This window comes from Alligator sinensis, unplaced genomic scaffold (genome assembly GCF_000455745.1).
Source record: "Alligator sinensis unplaced genomic scaffold, ASM45574v1 scaffold19_1, whole genome shotgun sequence".
Classification (NCBI taxonomy): Eukaryota; Metazoa; Chordata; order Crocodylia; family Alligatoridae; genus Alligator; species Alligator sinensis.
In genome coordinates this window covers 2398604-2417621 of record NW_005841916.1, presented here as the reverse complement: position 1 = coordinate 2417621, position 19018 = coordinate 2398604, and the positions used below count along the sequence as shown (strand labels likewise).

At 42.0% G+C, this 19018-nt stretch overlaps 1 protein-coding gene across 4 annotated transcripts in view; it reads right to left on the bottom strand.

Moving 5' to 3' along the window:
* The window catches only part of POU2F1 (POU class 2 homeobox 1), a 147647-nt gene that overhangs the window by 99293 nt on the left and 29336 nt on the right, over positions 1 to 19018 (bottom strand). Inside the window, exon 1 of one of the 4 annotated variants that reach the window (XM_025198180.1) lies at positions 5405 to 5452. The exons of the other annotated variants lie outside the window; for them this stretch is intronic. The gene's annotated coding sequence lies outside the window, so the exon portion shown is untranslated. Of the gene's footprint in view, positions 1 to 5404; positions 5453 to 19018 lie in introns of those variants that run through there. 4 annotated transcript variants of the gene reach the window in all.

The following is a 19018-nucleotide window of genomic DNA, read 5'->3' as shown; positions in this document are numbered from 1 at the left end:
GACCACCCCTGAGCACTCTGGTGCACTCCTTGACAGGCTGCGCTCCCCGCTTAGGCGACAGACAGGTGGGGCTGGTGGGAGCACCGGTGCGCCCCCACCCCGAAAGCACCAGCCTGAGAGTGGGAGCGCCATGGCCACTTCTGGAAGCCAGCAAGTGAGATCAGCTGCAGAGGCACCCCACCCCCCCTCCAGTCGCTGACTAGTCAACATGGATGTGGTGCCCTTGTTGCACCTGAGTAAGGTGGCACCAGTCACCCATGGGCAGAAGTGTGGCCCCCTGTTGCCTGAACTGGCTGGGAGCAATTTGTGCCTGCTTCAGCATCTACACTTGCAGTGCTATGGAGTAAAAAACTCCACAGCAAGATAGTACCTGTATTTAGAAGTACTAACCTGCGATGGAGTGTATTAGCCTGCTACAGCCTAATAACCCTGCATGTGTAGAAGCACAATGCTTACTGCAGAGCTAATTAGTAGGGTCTCCAGTAAACGTCTCATGTAGATGTGCCCTCTACATTATAAGAACGTCATTTAGTTGATATACTACAGTGATGAGTCAGAAGAGGTAACAGAGTTCCATCAACAGTCCTAGAACAGATGGAAAGACCCTTTTCAGTTTTCCATAGCCCTCTGTTACACAAGCCCCCATAGATATAGTAGAAGGTGTCTATTCTGAATGCCCAAAAGTATATTATATAACAAAGCTCCACCCAAGACAGGTTCCCAGACAAAATTAGGCAAAGTATCTGTTATTCCTGGACTATTTTTTTTAACTTCATAGAATCACAGAAAATTAGGGCTGGAAGGGACCTCAGGAGGTCATCTAGTCCAACCCCATGCTCAAAGCAGGACCAGTCCCAACTAGATCATCCCAGCCAAAGCTCTGTCTACCCTGGTCTTAAAAACCTCCTAAAATGGAGATTCCACAACCATGAGTACCTGTTCCAGTGCTTTACTAGCCTTCTCATGAGAAAGCTTTTCCTAATCTAAAACTTCACTTGCTGCAACTTGAGACCATTGGTCCTTGCTCTGTCATCTGCCACCACTGATAACAGTTGAGCTCCATCCTCTTTGCAACCCCCCTTCAGGTAGTTGAAGGCTGTTATTCAATCCTTGCAGTCTTCTCTTCTCCAGACTAAATAAGCCCAGTTCCCCCAAACTCTTCTCCTAAGTCACCTTCCCCAGCTTCCTAACCACTTTCATTGCCCTGACCTATCTCCAATTTGTCTGTATCCTGTTTGTAGCAGGGGCCTGAAAACTGGACACAGTGCTCCAGGCGAGGCCTTGGCAGTGCCGAAAAGAGGGAAATAATCACTTCCCTCAATCTGCTGGCAACACACTCCTGTAAATGCAGATCACTATGCAGTAAGCCTTCTTCACAAGGTCACATGGTTGGCTCATATTCAGCTCATTGTCCACTGCAACACCCAAGTCCTTTTTTGCAGAGCTGCTGCCCAGTCAGTCAGCCCCCAGACTGTAGCAGTGCATGGGATTGCTCTGTTCTAAGTCCAGGGCTTTGCACTTGTTCTTGTTGAACCTCATGAGATTTCTTTTGGTCCAGTCCTCCAATTTGTTAAGGTCTCTCTGAATCCTACACCTACCCTCCAGTGTATCTACTATACCCCCCTCCTCCGCATCCCCAGCTTGGTGTTATCTGCAAACCTGCTGACAGTACAATCCATCCCACCTTCCAAACTGTAGATGAAAATATTGAACAAAACTGGCCCCAGGACCAACCCCTGGGGGCACTCTATTTGATACAGGCTGCCAACCAGACACTAAGTCGTTGACTACTACCCTCTGAGCCTCATGACCCACTCAGTTTTCTATTCACCTTACAGTCCATTCATCCAACTCATACTTCCTTAATTTGAGAATGGGAGACCACATCAAAAACCTTGCTAAAATCAAGGTATATTGCATCCAGTGTTCCCCCCACATCCACAGAGTCAATCATCTTGTCAGAGGCAACCAGGTTGATCAGGCATGACTTGCCTTGGTCAATCCTTGTTGACTGTCCCTAATCATCTTCTCCACCTCCAAGTGCTTAGAAATGGTTTCCTTGAGGACCTGCTCCAAGATTTTTCCAGAGACTGAAGTGAGACCGACCAGTCTGTAGTTCCCCAGATCCTCCTTCTCACTTGTCTTAAAGATGGGCCCTTTAATGATAATAGCCCTTTTCCAATAGTTTGGGACCTCTCCCAATTACCACAAGTTTTCAAAGATAATGGCCAGCAGCTCTGCAGTCACAGTGGCCAACTCCCTCAGCACCCTCAGTGAACCATGTCCGGCCCCATGGACTTGTACACGTTGAGCTTTTCTAACCAGTACCTAACCCATTCTTTCACCACTGTTGGCTCCTCACCTCTTCTCCAAACTGCTGCCAGGTGCAGTTGTCTGGGAGCTGACCTTCCCTGTGAGGACCAAGGTGAAAAAGACATTGAGTACTGCAGCCTTTTTCACATCTTCTGTCACTAGGTTGCCTCCCCCATTCAGTAAGGGATCCATACTTTCCCTCATCTTTTTTTTGCTGACATACTTGTAGAAACCCCTCTTGTTATCCTTCATGTCCCTTGCTAGCTGCAACTCCAGTTGTGCTTTGGCCTTCCTGATTTCAACCACGAGTGCCCAAACAATACTCTTATACTTCTCCCTAGGTGTTTCTCCATGTTGCCACTTCTTGTAAGCTTCCTTTTTGTGTTTTAGCTCATTGAAGAGTGCCCTGCTAAGCCAAGCTGTTCTTCTGCCATACTTGCTAGTCTTCCTGCACATCAGGACAGACTGTCATTGCTCCATCAGTAAGGTTTCTTTGAAGTACAACCAGCTTTCCTGGACTCCTCTCCCCCTCACACTGACTTCCCAGGGGATCCTGCCCATCAGTCAAGTGAGTCGAAGTCTGCTTTTCTGAACTCCAGGGTCTTTACTCTGCAGCTCTTCTTCCTTCCTTTCCTCAGGATCCTGAGAACAATCATCTTCATGGTTGCTGCTGCCCAAATTGTCATCCACTAACTACATTCCCCACTAATTCTTCCCTGTTTGTGAGCAGCAGGTCAAGAAGAAATGGCCCCTGGTTGGCCTCTTCAATACTTGCTCCAAGAAGTTGTCCCCAACACTTTCCAAATACTTCCTGGGTTGCCTGTGCGCTGCTGTATTGCCCTCCCAGAAGACGTCAGGTTGACTGAAATCCCCCACGAGAACCGGGGCCTGTGATCGGGAAAGCCACTAGCTGTTTGAAGAAAGCCTCATCCACCCCATCCTCCTGGTCTGGTGGTCTAAAGAAGACACTCACCACAACATCACCCTTGTTGCTCTCCCCTCTGATCCTAACCCAGAGACTTTCAATGGGCCCATCTTCAGATTCATATTGGGGCTCTGAGCAATCATACAGCTCCTTTACGTAAAGCACAACTCCTCCTCTGCTCCCCTGCCTGTCCTTCCTGAAGTTTATACCTATCCATGACGGTGCTCCAGTCATGCGAGTCATCCTACCAATCTATGTTATTCCAATTATGTCATAGTTCTGTGACTGCGCGAGGACTTCCAGTTCCTCCTGCCTGTCTCTGCAGAATCTGTGCATTTGTGTACAGACAGCTTTGGTAACTGGCGATTGCCCTACTTTCTCAGGAAGAATGAGAAAGCCTCCCCTGTTGCCCCCTTTGGCTTGTGATTCTTTCAGGGCACCCACTTCTCCACTTACTTAATCTGAAAACAATACTTTGTCTATTTATTCCTCTTGTACAAGACAAGACCTGCTACTATGTATTTAGATAATTTGTAATAGTATTTAATATAGACAGTTTTACTGTGGCACTGTGCAATATAAATGAATGTCTTCAAACACATTTAGAAATAACAGGTAAAATGTACTGCCAAAAATAGCAAGCGTACCATCTTTTCCACATGCTTTTGCTTTGCTGGTTAGGAATATGTGGACAGACAGATAATTACCCTCCTCTGAAATCGCTTTTCCTTTTCTCTCCCATCCCATAATATGCTGGGCACTTATTTCACAGCATCTCACCCTCAACTTGAAGGACAGGCCAGTGTCTCTGAAATCTAGCTTGTTAGCTTCCACAAATGCACAGTCAACCAAGGTCAATTCACAGGAAAAAAAAATCTAGGGCTCAAAGGAAGTATTCAGAATGGAAATACCTGATACAAGGGCTAAAACAGTATGCACTAGGAGACAATATTTCAAAGAGCCACTTTCATATATGGAAGAAAAGAAAAAACTAGGGTAAATTTTAATCAGTCTGTTGGACACCAAGGCAGACTCTATAGCCTTGGTGACCTGGAGAGTACTTCTACTACTTGATGGGCAGAGTCTGAAATTGGGCTTTTCCCAATTTCCATGGGAAAGTATTTTTCATGTGGGAGGTTGTTTCCTCACTCAGCTGAACTCTAGTTTAAAAGTTCTACCTTGGACAAACCTCCCTCTTCTTCAGGAGAAGAACTTGCTTCCCTACTTTATGACCAGAGCATCGTAGTTTTTTAAGTGGCCTGGACTGAAATCCAGATATTTATCTTTCCACCTTAAAAAGCTGTATTTGGCACTTTTAAAGCACCCTCCATCAGACTAGTTTGAAGTCCATTACAAGCAATGTATTAAACTTCAACACACATATTTCCATGGAGTCCAGCATAGAGATTGCATATACTAAAAACTGGTTCTCTTCTCCAGTATGAGTAAAGCAGCTTCAGTGCTGATATTTAGAAAAGGTTCAGATATAGATGCTGTGGAACAAATTCCCAAGTCATTTTGCCCCATCCTAAGGAATACTCCTTTGTTCACTATTAAGTGAAGATATATTTTATTCTACAGTGCATAGGAAAAACAGCAAGGTATTTTTTTTCCCCACAGATCTAGAAGTGTTTGGCTCACCTGTACATAATCAGCCTTTTCTTATGCTCTCAGCAGAGCTAATTACATATTATGATTTGCCTATATGCTATGTCCACAGGGCTTAAAAATGACATTATTCTCTACTGCGTCCCTGCTGCCCACAAAGTTCTGAATTAAACACACGTGTCTCTGCTGCCCGGCAAAGCCAGGAGGAACAGCAGAGGCACTACAGCAGTGTATCTGTATAGGCAGGAAGAAAAATGATGCATCACTCCACTTGGGTTTCATCACCTGCTATTACATGGTAGATTTAAAAGAAAACTTAAATTCTGGAGAAATATATGGCAGGGGCATCCCATTCACCAAAAGTAAGAGTGTTTAAAGCCTTCACCCTACTGAACGTCTCCAGATTGTTTTTTTAGCAAAATAAGTCAAACAAGGAAAAAAAAGTTAAGCTAGCAACACCCATTTCATGGTGCAACCCCCCTCAGCAAACCAGCCACCTGTGCTCTTCCACTGGGTCATGATTTGCTTCCAAGTACAATTTGAGGTTTTGGCTCTGACCTATAAGTGCTTTGTGGTTTAAATGTCAGAGGCTGCTGGCATCAAGTTCTCAGTGAAGGACGTCTACCACAGAAATCACTCTCTCCGTGGTTTTGAGAGACTTGATTTCTCTTGACCTTCAGGTAATGCTTCAAGGGCCATCTATTTGTTTAAGTTTTTTTGCCTGGAGAGAGATTGGATACGTTTTAAGTCCAACAGAGATCACACTTAAAACACATTACTCTGTCTACATTAATTTTTAAAACCTGTTCATGCTTTTTTAAACAGACTTTTTTTTTATCCTGATCTTTCAACCTTATTGTGTTTACATTATTGAGAATATTAAAATTGAGATTTGGGTCAATTTTTTGACCGAGTCAAATTAAATAATCTTTTTCCAGTTACGTATTTTAAGAAACACAGTATATTTGTATACATCTGGCTAATATTGACTAATCAGGAAGAGAACTTAGCTTGGACAGTGAGGACTTGAGAGACCCTCCTGAAGTATTATACTAATGAAGACAAGACTATAGAGGATACTGCTTTTTCACTGATTACTGAGTATTTTGGCTAATAAGATTCCACAGTTCACATATGTAGGATAGTTTTTATGAAGTAACTGAGTGTTCTGCTTTGCTTCATAAAAACTATCCTACGTATGTGAACCACGGAATCTTATTAGCCAAAATATTCAGGAATCAGTGAAAAAAGAGTTGAAAACAACAAGAGAGAAATTCATTTAACAACCAGCCCTTCATTCCTGAACAGTCACAACCCTTTCAAGCACCTATAATATAACTGCTCACATAATTAATTCTGCCTAGCAGCCAGAAACAGCAATAGTGAAACAGCCACAGTTCAGCAGTCCGTGCTTTGCTGTAAGGAGATTTTTCCTGAAGACAGATGCCACCCGGAGGAACAAAACCAGCAAAACAATCCAGTGCCTGACCAGAGGCAATGCACGAAAAGATTAGAACTGCAAGCTCTCTCCCCCTCTGAGATTTGAAGCCTGCATCCTGAGAACAAACCTGCACAGACAACAGAAACAGCAATTTCCAAAACACAAAGGAAGCAGCACCCTGATAATTTTTTTGCTTAGCCGTATAACTACAGTGCTCCATCAGTGTTGTACAAGAAAAACAAACGTATACCCTGAAAGCAAAGGTAGACTTGGGCACTACTATTTAACAGCCTTAGATACGTGTGAGATTGTAAAGCCAATACACCCATCCGTAATAAACCAAAGCTTACTAGGGTTACTACCTACTAACTGTAATTCTTCAAGAGGATTTTCACCACATACTCCCAATTTTGGGAATCATGTGCCGTCAGCACAAAGAATGGAAACCTCTGCAGAACAATACCCAATCGGCCATGTTCATGATGATCCTCCTCAGAAACTGCACATTTAGCCCCCAACACCTAAGTAGCTGCAACAGACAGACATGACCCAATTTCAGTTCCTTTCTACTGATTTAGGATACATGCTAATCCTTAAAATGGGGGCATGTGGGTGTACTTAATCAAATAACCAATTATTAAATACTTCTCCAAGATAACATCATGGATCTCCCCCTCCCCCCTGTTCTAAGAATATTAACTAGCATAAGCTATCCCTGAAAGAAGTGGATCTAAGAAAAAAGGACTGTAGGGCTATTTTCCCCAAACTGGGCACTAGGCCCAAAAACTACATCAGGAAAGTACAGCTGCATCAGTGCACATACTGACCTCGAGAATGTTTGCTATGTTGAGGCATACAATATCAGACAATGCCATGGATCTGGTGGAGCACATTCAAAAACCCTTTGACAGACACCTGTAAAGTCATAATATACTTGCATACGGTAGTAAGAGTTCCCACATTATCTTTTACACAATAAGGTATGGTGGCAGAAAGAAGTGTTGGTCTTTAAGCAGGACCTGACCTGATCACTCTGGACTGATTTAGCAATGACATTTTGATGGAGAGATATAAGGAGAATGTTCCGGAAGGCTTGAAAATAGTGACTTCAAACAAGGAAGAAAGGATGGTCTGGCAATTAAGGTGCTAGCTTTGGACTCATTAACTCCCTGCTGCAACACAAGTGAGGTGTCACCTTGGGGGAAAAAAAAAAAAAAAAAAAAAATCAGGGCCAGATCTACAAGTGTTTCAGCACCTAAAATTCTCTTGATTTTATTCCTATAATAATTTTGAGAAAGCAACTGTACAACTTGTGGGAAAAGAAAATACTTAATGGATGCCTACATCCTTTTCAGAACTGGCTTTTTGTGCCTCACTTCCTTGTTACGGAGATATAACCACCGCTGTTTTATTTCACGGAGTGTTGCAAGCATAACCTCGCATTCTTTTCAATAGATAAGATAAATGCACTGATAGGGGTTTACAGCAGGCAGACCACATTTTGTCTGGTTCAAAGCCCAGAAAGGAGGAGGCCACTGACCAGTAGCATAACCAAGGAGGAGTGACTGGGGCAGCAGCAGCCTGTGGTACCATCCCTAGGAGGTAGAGGGAAGGAGGTGCACAAAAAAATAGCTGCTGCTATAGCTGACAGCTGGCTGTGCCACCATTGCCAGCAGCATGGCAGTCAGTGCTGCTACCCAGGGCATGGAACCGCCCTGTAGTACCTCTACCACTAAGAAGCAGTCCCGGATGTGGAGCAGGCCTTTAAAACATTCTTTACATTTAGTAGAGAAACAATAAAAACTGAAGTGCAGAAAGCCGATAGACTTGCCAAATAATTTAAAAGACAATTCAAGACTACTTCAGCAATATGACTCCAAAGCAAGACCGACTGTGGAAAACAAAGGATACAGTTTCTCCGAGTGAAATACATAGTGAAAAAAACCCCAACATCTCTCTTCCTTAAAAGCACAAGTTTCTCTGACAGAAAATATATGATTCTCCAGCCAGATTCAATGGACTTTAGATACACAGACTGAATTAGGGTATAGCAACATACTGTCAGCCACAGTGAAAGACTTGAGGATCTTCATATCTTCATAAAGAATGCGACTCAGTCCATCCCACTGACATCTGAAAGTCAAGTGGAAGTCAAGTCAGGAGTCAGAGGCCTAAGAACCAGAGCTGACAAAGCTAAATTGGAGCTGCTATTATTATGCAACTTTTAGTAGTAGCTACAGGCTTCAAAGTTGGGGGCTACTGTCCCAGGCACTGTAATGCAGGAAGTGGCACTTTCTGCCCCAAAGAACATAATTTTATCTGACAGGCACAAGCAGAAGGGGAAACAGAAGATAACAAAGATGCAGAGTTTTACCCCAGGTCACAAAAAGTCAATGGCACAGCTGTTAGCAAAATTCACATCTCCAGTATTCAAAACTAGTGCTAAGGTTATTTATTTAATATTCCTGAGGACTCTTGGCACCCAACACAGATACAAGACATAAGAAATCCTTTGCTCCAGTTGAGGGGGATGGCATACCTAAGAAGGCTGAATTGACAGCATCAGCTTAGATTTGGGGAAGGATGCTGTCCTCCTTTGCTGCAAAAATATCCCAAATTAGTGACTCTTCCACCACTCTTTTACAAGTTATTACTGAGTCCTTGAGACATCACTTGTCATTTTAGCTGTGTCGAGTAATTGGCTAAAATGCTGGTCTTGGTTGATATTGCATGAACAAGGAGTATGATGCAGAAACACTACTTGCACTAGCCTTCTTACCTCGGAGTCAAAAGCAAGCATCTTCAACGGGCGCATCTACATGTGCCATTAATGCACAGCAATAAACTCTGGGCGTTTATTGCTCCCAGAAAGCCCCCACGTACACCTGAACTGAAGCACACTGAGCCAGGTCAGAGCAGCCCCGGGCTGGCAGGGCACACTGGGGAGGAGGGGTCACTCTGCCAGCCCGGGGCTGCTCTGCCCAGACTCAACATGATGCAGAGGGGCTGGCTAGGGCACAAGGGTGCTTCACTGTGGGGCTATCCAGCAGACAGCCCCTGGACTGAAGCGCTCTCGTGTCCCAGCCACCTGGGTCAGCATTTACATAAGTGCTGTTGTGTATTTACAAGTACTACCCTGCTGTGGAGTTGATTAGTTTCATGTGCCCAAATAGGGGTGCAAGTGTAGACACTAAGACATTTGCTGAGGAACTAACTAGTTAGCTTTGCAGTAAATGTCTCGTGTAGACACACCCAGTGACTGACAATCCATGACAGTAGTGATGCATGTCAAGCATTCAATAAATCTGTTCTACTCTATGGTACTTTCTATTTGAAAACTAGATGAATCCCAGGTTAAGTTCAGAACTCTAGCTTCCATAGGTCTGGAACTGTATTTTTTTTTTAAATAAATGTGCAATATATTACTTATACCAAAGCACTGGTTAGTCATGACTGATAGTTACCTTTTTGCAAAAATTCTTGGAAACTATATAGATTCTTAAGTTTTCTGAATTTTTCAATGTAAGGACAATAAGGACATTATCATTGTGCCAGCCAGTAGCTTCCTTGCTGGCAAAAAATGAGCTGCTTCTACTGAATGTAGTTTAATTTTGTCTTTAGCAAAGAAAACCTCTTAATTGTGAGTAGATATAGCATCGTCTTCCTGAATGATAAGAGTCTGATCTATAGGATCTACTACTGTCTAACATAGCTTTGCCACAAAGCAACAGGTAAAAATTAAATGAGACACTTGATAAATTTCACCCCTGCTGTTCTTAATTCTGTGAGCACTTGAAAAACTTCCAAAATTCCTGCCAGATTCATGCTGCTGCTTGAAAAAAAAGTTGCTAAATGTGGAATTTGCATAAAATAGAGAGGCAGCTATACTTATTGCATTGTTCCTTTTCATATGGAATGATTTAAAAATCTCTGTATTGTAATTTAAATGAAGCTGCTGCAGAACAGAGTCTGCCAATACAGAGTGCCAAAGAATCCAGGAATCTTGTCACAGAATTTATGTTCAGTTTACTAAAAATGCATGGGATCTTGCTTATTATAAGCTGTAGATGAGAGAACAAACAGCTAGAAATCTATATTCACTTCAGTTCAGTTGAATTTACCTATTTTAGTGCTCTGCATGATAGCCACCTATACACCTTCAAAGCCACAATTGAGCCCTGATAAAAGGTATCAACAATTTAGAAATACCAGGTGATAGAACAGGACATTTATCCTGAGCCATGCCCCAGAGAACCTCAATTACTGGAATCACCAGAATGCCCTTCAGTTTTTCACATTTCAGAGCTTTGGTAAGTGCATCTTTCCCAAAAAAGATGAAGGGTTTCCATCATTAAGATAGAAACTCCTGAAATTGTCCTTTTGAGAAATAAGTCCAATTTCAGCACTGAGGAAAAGGAGGAATGGTAGGCAAGATTTTGTATGGTTATGTTCCTCCTCTAGTCAGCCATCCTCACCTTTCAGCACAGGCTAGAAAATCATCAGGGATGAAAGTGGAGAAGCCCTCAAATGAGGCAACAAACTACTGCTGCAACACCCTTGTATTCTCTAGGCAGTAAATTCTAAAGAACTAACTCTCAGAAAATTAGATCATGTGCTCCTTGGCCTACGTGGACTCTTAGTCTTAGGGAATCTTAATCATCTGAGGGTTTGCCTTCTTCTAAAATCTAGATACTGATGACTCAAAAGTGATTTTTGTGGGGAGACACCAGTGGGGGGAAAGGCTTTGAAGCTTAAAATTCCTAGAACAGGTCTTAAACACCATCACACGGCAGATGGGCTGGTAGCAAAGCACATCAAGAACCTGAAACCTGTAAAGTAAGCATATTCATTGCCAATAAAGCCATACTAAGAAGTCCAGAAAGCATTCTGAATGACACTCTTCCTGAGGAAACATCATGAGTTAGGGTTGACAAGCACCCTGAAAGCACTGGCACAGCTACTGCAGAGAGGGAGTGCAGAAAGAGGGGGCAGGAATCACAGTTACTTGGTCACACTACACCTCCTATACTGATTTTCTATCAGCACCCATTGCTCCCCTAGTCCTGAAGCCTCATCAGTTCTGTAACTACTGAACTTCCTTGTTTCAAAGAGCAGCTAAAGACAGGGTGCTGCTTTACCTTGCGGAGAGATGATCCTCATAAATAACCCTGTCATTTTATGACTTGGATCCTAGTCTTGGTTATTTCCACGACTCTTTAAAATATATATACACATGATCTTAGCCTGTAAAAGGCCGAGGCAGCAGATGCCAAGATAGAAACTCAAGATGACTGAAAAATACTACTTTATAATTTCAGTCCATTTTGAATAGAAGTTTCTATTAGTAGGCTCATTAATCTACCAAACACTTAAGACATAGTGAGTGGAAGATGAAGCCAGAGCAATTTGAACTGAAAAAGGTACACATTTTTAAACAGAAATAATTACTAGAACAATTAAAGAGACAACTGACAGATTCTCCATTATTTTAAGTAATTAAAGTCAAGAATAGGTGTAGTTACCAGGTATGATCTAGGAATTACTATGTGAAATTCAACTGCTTATATTTTGTAGACATCATACTACATCATAAACAGTCCCTTCACAACTTAAAGTGTTAGGTCTACAAAATAACAGCTTCCTCCAGAGAAAGCTTTATATTGGCACCAAGTATGAAAGAACTCTTGAAGTAAAGGTAATCAGTGGAGAAGGCTGTGATGCATAACACTCTGAAAGACAAATATGCTAATCTGTAACAGAAGTGAAAGTGCTCAATAAACATTATAGGGGTTACATAACATCAGATAATAAAATTCAAGTTTGTAGTTCTTTAAGCTATCAGTTCCTGAGTAATTACTGACCAAACCCAAACCAGTTAAAATGGTGCATGAACACCAGCATAAAAACCACAGTGCAAGAAAAGTGAATTAGGAGTTCTAAAGGAGGAAGAGGGTTTGCTCCATAGGCAAATTAATGCACAGGCCAGCAGGGCACAGGCCCAGGGTCTCTGCAAATCAGGAGCCCACAGATTTTGTTTTTTGTTTTTAATTTTATGTATCCCAGGCCAAATTAGCCAAAACTAATTCCAAATCCAAGAGTCCAAAACCATAAGCGGCCCTACTACCAGCAAACATCCTCCACCCACACCTAGGACATCAGATGTTTCCAAAACCTTTGGCAGACATTCGACTTGCAGGCCCAAGCCCAGAGGCTTGGGGTTTGGATGCCGCCCTCAGCTGTAAAGCCTTTGGAACAAGCTAGGGAAAAGACTCCCATTTCCATAAATTGGGCTTAAAGCCACTGCACCTTGGTGGGTACTGAACCATGCCAGAAGAGCAGTTCTCCCTGGGTTCTATCTTGTCACTGATGCATGGCGTTTCCCCTGCCAGGTTAAGAACAGGCACAATGCTTGATCTGAGCTGACAAGAGGGCAAGAAGAACAGAGACTACATGTAATCTTAGCCTTCAAGAGAAGAAGCATCCCCCCTGCCAAATGCCTGGTTGAGTGCTGCTAAGAACATGATAATTATTCTTCAATTTTGACCCAGTTCTCATTCAGTCACTGGACAGTGAGCAATATAAAGCAAATAAGAAGACTTATTTGCATGCTTATTTGCATATCAGACACCAGAAAGTATGCAAATAAATCCTCTTCTTATTTACTTTATATTGCTCACTGTAACTAGTCAGTGAGTGCCTGAGAAGTGGGTCATACACCTCCACAGCAATAACACAGCAGAGGAAAAAGAGAAGGGGTGTTTCATGCTAGAGCCCAGCTCTTGTCAGGGGAGGGGGGGAAGGATTACCCAGGGCTCCAAAATGTCTGAATTTACCTCTGATTCACCCTTTCACACTGTAAAAACATGGGTACTTTCATAAAAGCAAAATTATAATAAAAAGCATCAGAAGCAGTACTGACTGTGATCAGTGAAACATTCCTTATTATTTATGTGGTCAGTAGGCAAAAAAAAAAAAGTCAACAAGGACCACGGACAAGGCATAAAAACTTGAAGGTGGGTTTTCTCTACCTGGTAAGCTATGAAGCGATAGGCTGCCGCAACATTTCTTAATACCCTGAGCAGACTGACTGAGCAATGCTCCCTCTCTGACTGGAGGGATGCACAGCTCACTGAAATACACCTTCCATGAGACAAACGGCTAGCTGTGTTAAGAAACCCAATCGTTTTATTTAACTCCATTATAGACAGTAACAACCTTTAGGATAAAATTAAAGAGGCAAAAAAGAAATGGCATTTTGAATTTTGCAATGCTGAATGCAATTCTGGGCACCAGTTTATATTTCTTTTCATGTAAACTATTTTTGCTTTAAAAAAAATCCTTCTCTCTCAACATTTAATAAAGTCAATCTATAAATAATCTCCAAAGAAACTTTTTTTGGGATATTAGATGCATTTTGGTTTGAAACCAAAATACCCATGTCCATAACCTAGCTTTTTAAAAGTTAATTTGCAATTGTAAAATTTGCTTTAATTCTGCACTGGCCTAGAATTTCACAGATGAATGCATAAACTTCAGCACGCTTTCCAGGTCCTCACTTTTCTGGAAGCCCAGACCATTTTTACTCAGGTGCATATTATGGACTTAAAATCCTAGTGTTATACAATCAGCTTTGTATTTTTACGCTATTTTTTCCACAGTAAATCCAAAAACAACTGATAAGCAATACAGCAGAAAAATCAGGAGATAAAAAAAAAGAAAGAAAGAAAAGAATAAGAAAAGACACCAGACAAGAGTTTTATGAACCATGGTACCACATTAACCACACAAATTGCAGGCAAAAACCATTCAGGAAGGAGAAAGGGCAGACTCATGGATTTAACATCTTGTAGCAGATAAAATACATTAGCACAGTTCAAGTTTATTCCTGCTTCCTTGGCCTATTGTTGGAACAAACAGGAAGGAAACTAACTCTTCTCCAATGAATACAGATGGAGACAGGACTTAAGAGGCACAATGTGCAAGAAAACAGAAAGTAACTGCCCTGCCCTCCTAGTCTTTTCCACCTGGAGTAGACTCTTTGGCCGCAGTTTCTCTCACAGCTGTCTCTTTTCTGGAGGCATTTACAGAGTGTCTAATGCTATCCACCACCATGACTACCCGGGTGCTTTTATGCGGGTGGGAACAATCGGTATAAGAATTACTATGGACATCAAAGACACAAAACATTTACTGAAGGGGGAAGAGGAAGAGAGTGTGAGGTAACGAGGGTCCGACTGTATTTATCTTATGTGCAGAGCATGTGGACAGCAATAGAAACCATGTAGGGAGCAATTTTGGTCAGAGAAAGAACACGGCTGCCTAATGGGAGGCCTTTGTTCTTCAAAAGGGTCTCCTTTTTCCCCTTTTGTGCTTCACTTAATTCATGGCATCTGAGCTGCTCTTGAACTTGACAGACAGAGAAGGGGGAGGACAGAGAGAGGGGGAGACAGAAGCACAAAGAAAGGAAAAAGAAAGGACTTCAAAGAGTTTTCCTTTGAAAATTCAGTGGTGCTGCATGTGCTGCTGAAGGTTCCAGACTCAAAAAGGGGCAGAAAACATCTTATCCCCGGCATGAAATTATAGGAATTATCCCAGCTCCGATTAAGGCAGGAAGAAAAGAAAATACTAATTGGCAGGAATAAAAATAAGGAAATAATGCATAAGCCAGGAAACAGAATTATTCCCCTTGGTGTGCTTTTCATTTATTTCATCTTTACTATTATTCTCTGTAGATCAAAATATTTATTTATTAAAATGCTACCAAAAAAAATCTGGTTTTCAGAGGTGACCTGGAAGCCATGCAATTTCTACATGGTCCAATCAATCAAATGATTTCCCAGCACAGAAGATTCTCACTTAGTCACAAGAGATCATCAGCATAAAGAGCGCCATCTGGAGGATGAATTCAGGGATGAATATTGCATGCATTTCAAAAGCTGAATGTTAAAGGTAATGACCAGTTTAATTTTTCACATGGCGTAAGTTTAAAATGAATTACAGAAATCTAAGAGATGCTGGTCATTGCTTACACTGAGAATTAAATCTATAATACAGCAAGCAACTGAGGAACTGTCAGGACTATCAAAGAACACAGTTTCTAGAGTTCTGCAGTTCAGGAAACTCTGGGCTGGAAGCACACGTGCGGTGGTGGTAGCACCAGTCGTCGTCATAATTTCTTTTTAAAATTTGTGGCTGCTAAGAACATTCAAGTGCAGTTTTAATGATATTAGAGACTCTGAAATACAGGCCCACCTTGGGTCCTCTCACCTCCACAAATTGATAAAAGCTGGAAAATGTACTATAATTCTGTGCACTCCCAAACAAAAGTAAAACACAGCACCACTCAAAACACATGGGCCCTCTCTTCTTACATTCTCCATTATCTTTACAATTGGAAAGCTTTATTAATAACAACATGAGTAAATGAAAATTTAACATACAAGTTTAAAACTAATTTGCATCCTTTACAGTGGCAGGACACTGACAGTGCCCTTGTACCCCTGTTTTACTCATGGCAAGTTAAAGTATGTAATGGAGATCTGGGGCATTATGCTTGGTAGTTGTGAGTGTTGTTCCCCAAATTTTTAAGACTACGCTGAACAAACACTTGTTTAGCAACATATTAGGATGGCTTAGATCCTGCTTTGAGCTGGTGGTTGGACAGAGGAAAAGTGTTTAAGATTTTGGCCCCCTGGGCCAAATGAGTGGCTAAGGGCTGGTTTCCAAGCTGGATTGGGCTCCGCCCCCCCAGAATAGGTTTCACGGCCCTGCACTGCCCCCACCCAAACCCACGTGCCAGGATCAGGCCCTGTATAATCCTGTGCACCCAGCCTAGCACACAGGTCTATAGCACACAGGGCTTCCCATGGACCTAAGGAGCCCCACAGACTGGATGACTGCCAATGCCAGGGGCTGAATCTGGCCTGCAGGCTAGGGGTTGAGAACCCATGGACTAAATCTCCCAAGATCCCTTTCAGCCCTACTATTCTAAGTTTCACACCCACCGTATACATCCCAGGCATTCTCAATTTTAAAACATCAATAATTGACTAATCCAAGTTCTACTAACACTAAGTACTTTTACTTATATACTGAAAACGCTCATCAATATGTCTTGTTGGTCAGAGCTTGCTTATGAAATGTTTAAGCTGCATTTTATGTATCCATATCTTCATTAGCCAAATGTACAAGTTGTACAGATAGTGGAATATTTTAGATAAATTAACTTAATAATTTCCATGACTGTAATGTCCATGAATCTTTTTTATTATTACTTGTCCCTGTTAATTATCCTGTCTGCTATTTGACAGATATAAACTAAGTTAGAATAATAAATGTTCAACTTTAAAACTTCATGTTATTTCCAGAACATAATATGGATGGAAGAGTGAATCCATAACAAAATTTCTGTACTTGATACAGAGCAACTATTTTGTTACGATGCTTTTAATATTGCATTACTTTTTTACTTGGAATAAACGATTTCTTTATTTTAACAAAACCCTTTCAAAAACAGGGCACCAAAACTTTAATACTTTTCACATTTATCATCATGTATTTTGGGCATGCTCATTTTTTTAAGTATGCACTATAACATTCTCTTTTTAAAAATATGTAGTTTGATGAACCTACCACTGAAATAAATTCATTTTATTAAAACCCAAAGGCACAATTAGGCTATGCAAATTATGTAAATAGACATGCAAATTTAGATGCTAATTTGAAAAACACCCAGACTCCAGCAAGTTGCCAATATAGCCCTTGATGTCAGAGTTTGAATATTCCTGTTCTATGGGGAGAAAGATTAGCTTGCCCCACAGCCATCACATCTACTTTGGAACCCAGAAAACTAGATGTCCATGCTTTCATCCTGGATTCTTTAAAAAAAAAAAAATCTTAGTAACTTCTGAAACTAGGAATTCTGATGGCATTTCTTCACACAGCAACAGCAGGGCCATTCCTGGGGGGGGTGAAATTGGGGAGACCGCCCCAGGCCCCCCCGCTTTGGGTGGCCCCATGGAACCGGGCAGAGTGTCCACAGTGATCCTGTGCTGCCGCCAGCTTCATGTCCCACCGCCAGCTTCATGTCCCGCCGCTTGGCACCCCCCGCCCCCGAATCTGCCGCCTCCAGCTGCTCTGCACTGCCCCCCAACCAAATCCACCACCAACTTCCTTACAGCAGGGGGCAGGGCCCCGCACAAACTGATTTGCCCCAGGCCCCATACCCTGCTCAAATCGCCTCTGCACAGCAGGAAAAAAAACATTTTTATTTGACTTGTAGATCAAATGCAAAATATTTTCTAACCCCAAGACATGACTTCCCCTTCAACAAAGCACTTGCATGCTTTAAAGTCCAAAAGTAAATGGATTTAAAATATGCTTAACTACTTTGCAGAAATCAGGCCCCATCTCCTGAAATAAATTACAATCTATTATGCTGTCAAATCAACAGGGAACCAGCAGGGGATAAAATGGAGATGTCTTTTCTTCATCATAAACTTGGTCCACAGTGGGTGCATCTACACAAGAAACTAATCTAATGTGCAGTAAAGTGTCACCGTCTTCATGTGTGCAGCAATGACTGCACAGTATATTCATCTAATGTGCTGTTTATTAGTACCTGTACATACAGGTACTAGAAAAAAGGGCCATTAACTAATGCACCAAATGCACCTGTAGACACTGACCAGGAGCAAATTACTCCTGGTCAGCCTAGGCAGCAGGGGGCCACAGGGGGCTAGGAAAGCTGTTCCAGCTCAGCAGGACACTGCCTCCCAGCCACGTGGAGATTGGGATGGGTCCCGATCTCCATGGGGTTGGGAGCTCTGGGCTAAGCCCCATGTCTCCTAACAGCCCAGGACTGGCACCCAGGGGATCCTGGAGCTCTTCCTGGCTGCTGGAGGCAGGCAGCGCAGGGCAGGAGCAGCCCTGGACTGGGCTGCTCCTGTTGGGCAAAATTTGCTCCCGACAGAGGTGCATGTGTAGATGTGGGCCAAGGAACGCTTTAATGAGCTTGAATTTTTTATGCAGAAAATGTAGGCAGAAATTTTCTATGCAGAAAATGTACATGTAGGCACACCCAGTCAGAGGAAACCCATATTTTTTTAAGTCATATGACTTGTGAAAAAGTTCTTCATGGTTACCTCTACTACAAACAAACACAGTGATAGGCTAAACTCAGCAGGTGTGTTTATTGAGATTACATTAAAAAAAACAAAACCTAGAGAGTAGTTTCCAGAAGTGGTTGCGAATAAAGTACCTTTCAATCTGTATTTTAAATATTAGGAGTACTTAAGGATTAATTAGTGTTTGTAAAGCTCTTTGATGATAGAAACTGCTATATAAAAATGTTACTATTAGGTAGATATTCTTAAGTATTTTGGAAGGTACTAATTACCAATAATGTATTATTCCACCCAAAGTCTGCAATACTTAAAAATGTAAATGCATGTTCCATTATCTTTATTTAACTTTGTCAAAAACTGATCTACCCTGAAAAATAAGCATTTTTTCTACAGGCCATTTTTAATTTAGACACATCAGAAAGAGGGTCTGAGGAGCCAGTAGTTAAAAGCAACACTGTTATACCCTTTATCACACTCCGCCTTGTATGGAACAGTTAAGTCAAACATCCTTTTTGTATGCTACCTTCCCTATGCACATGCAACATAAGAAAAACTACTGTCATTAAAGGCAGAGATTATTTCCTTATGAACGGATATAACCAACTT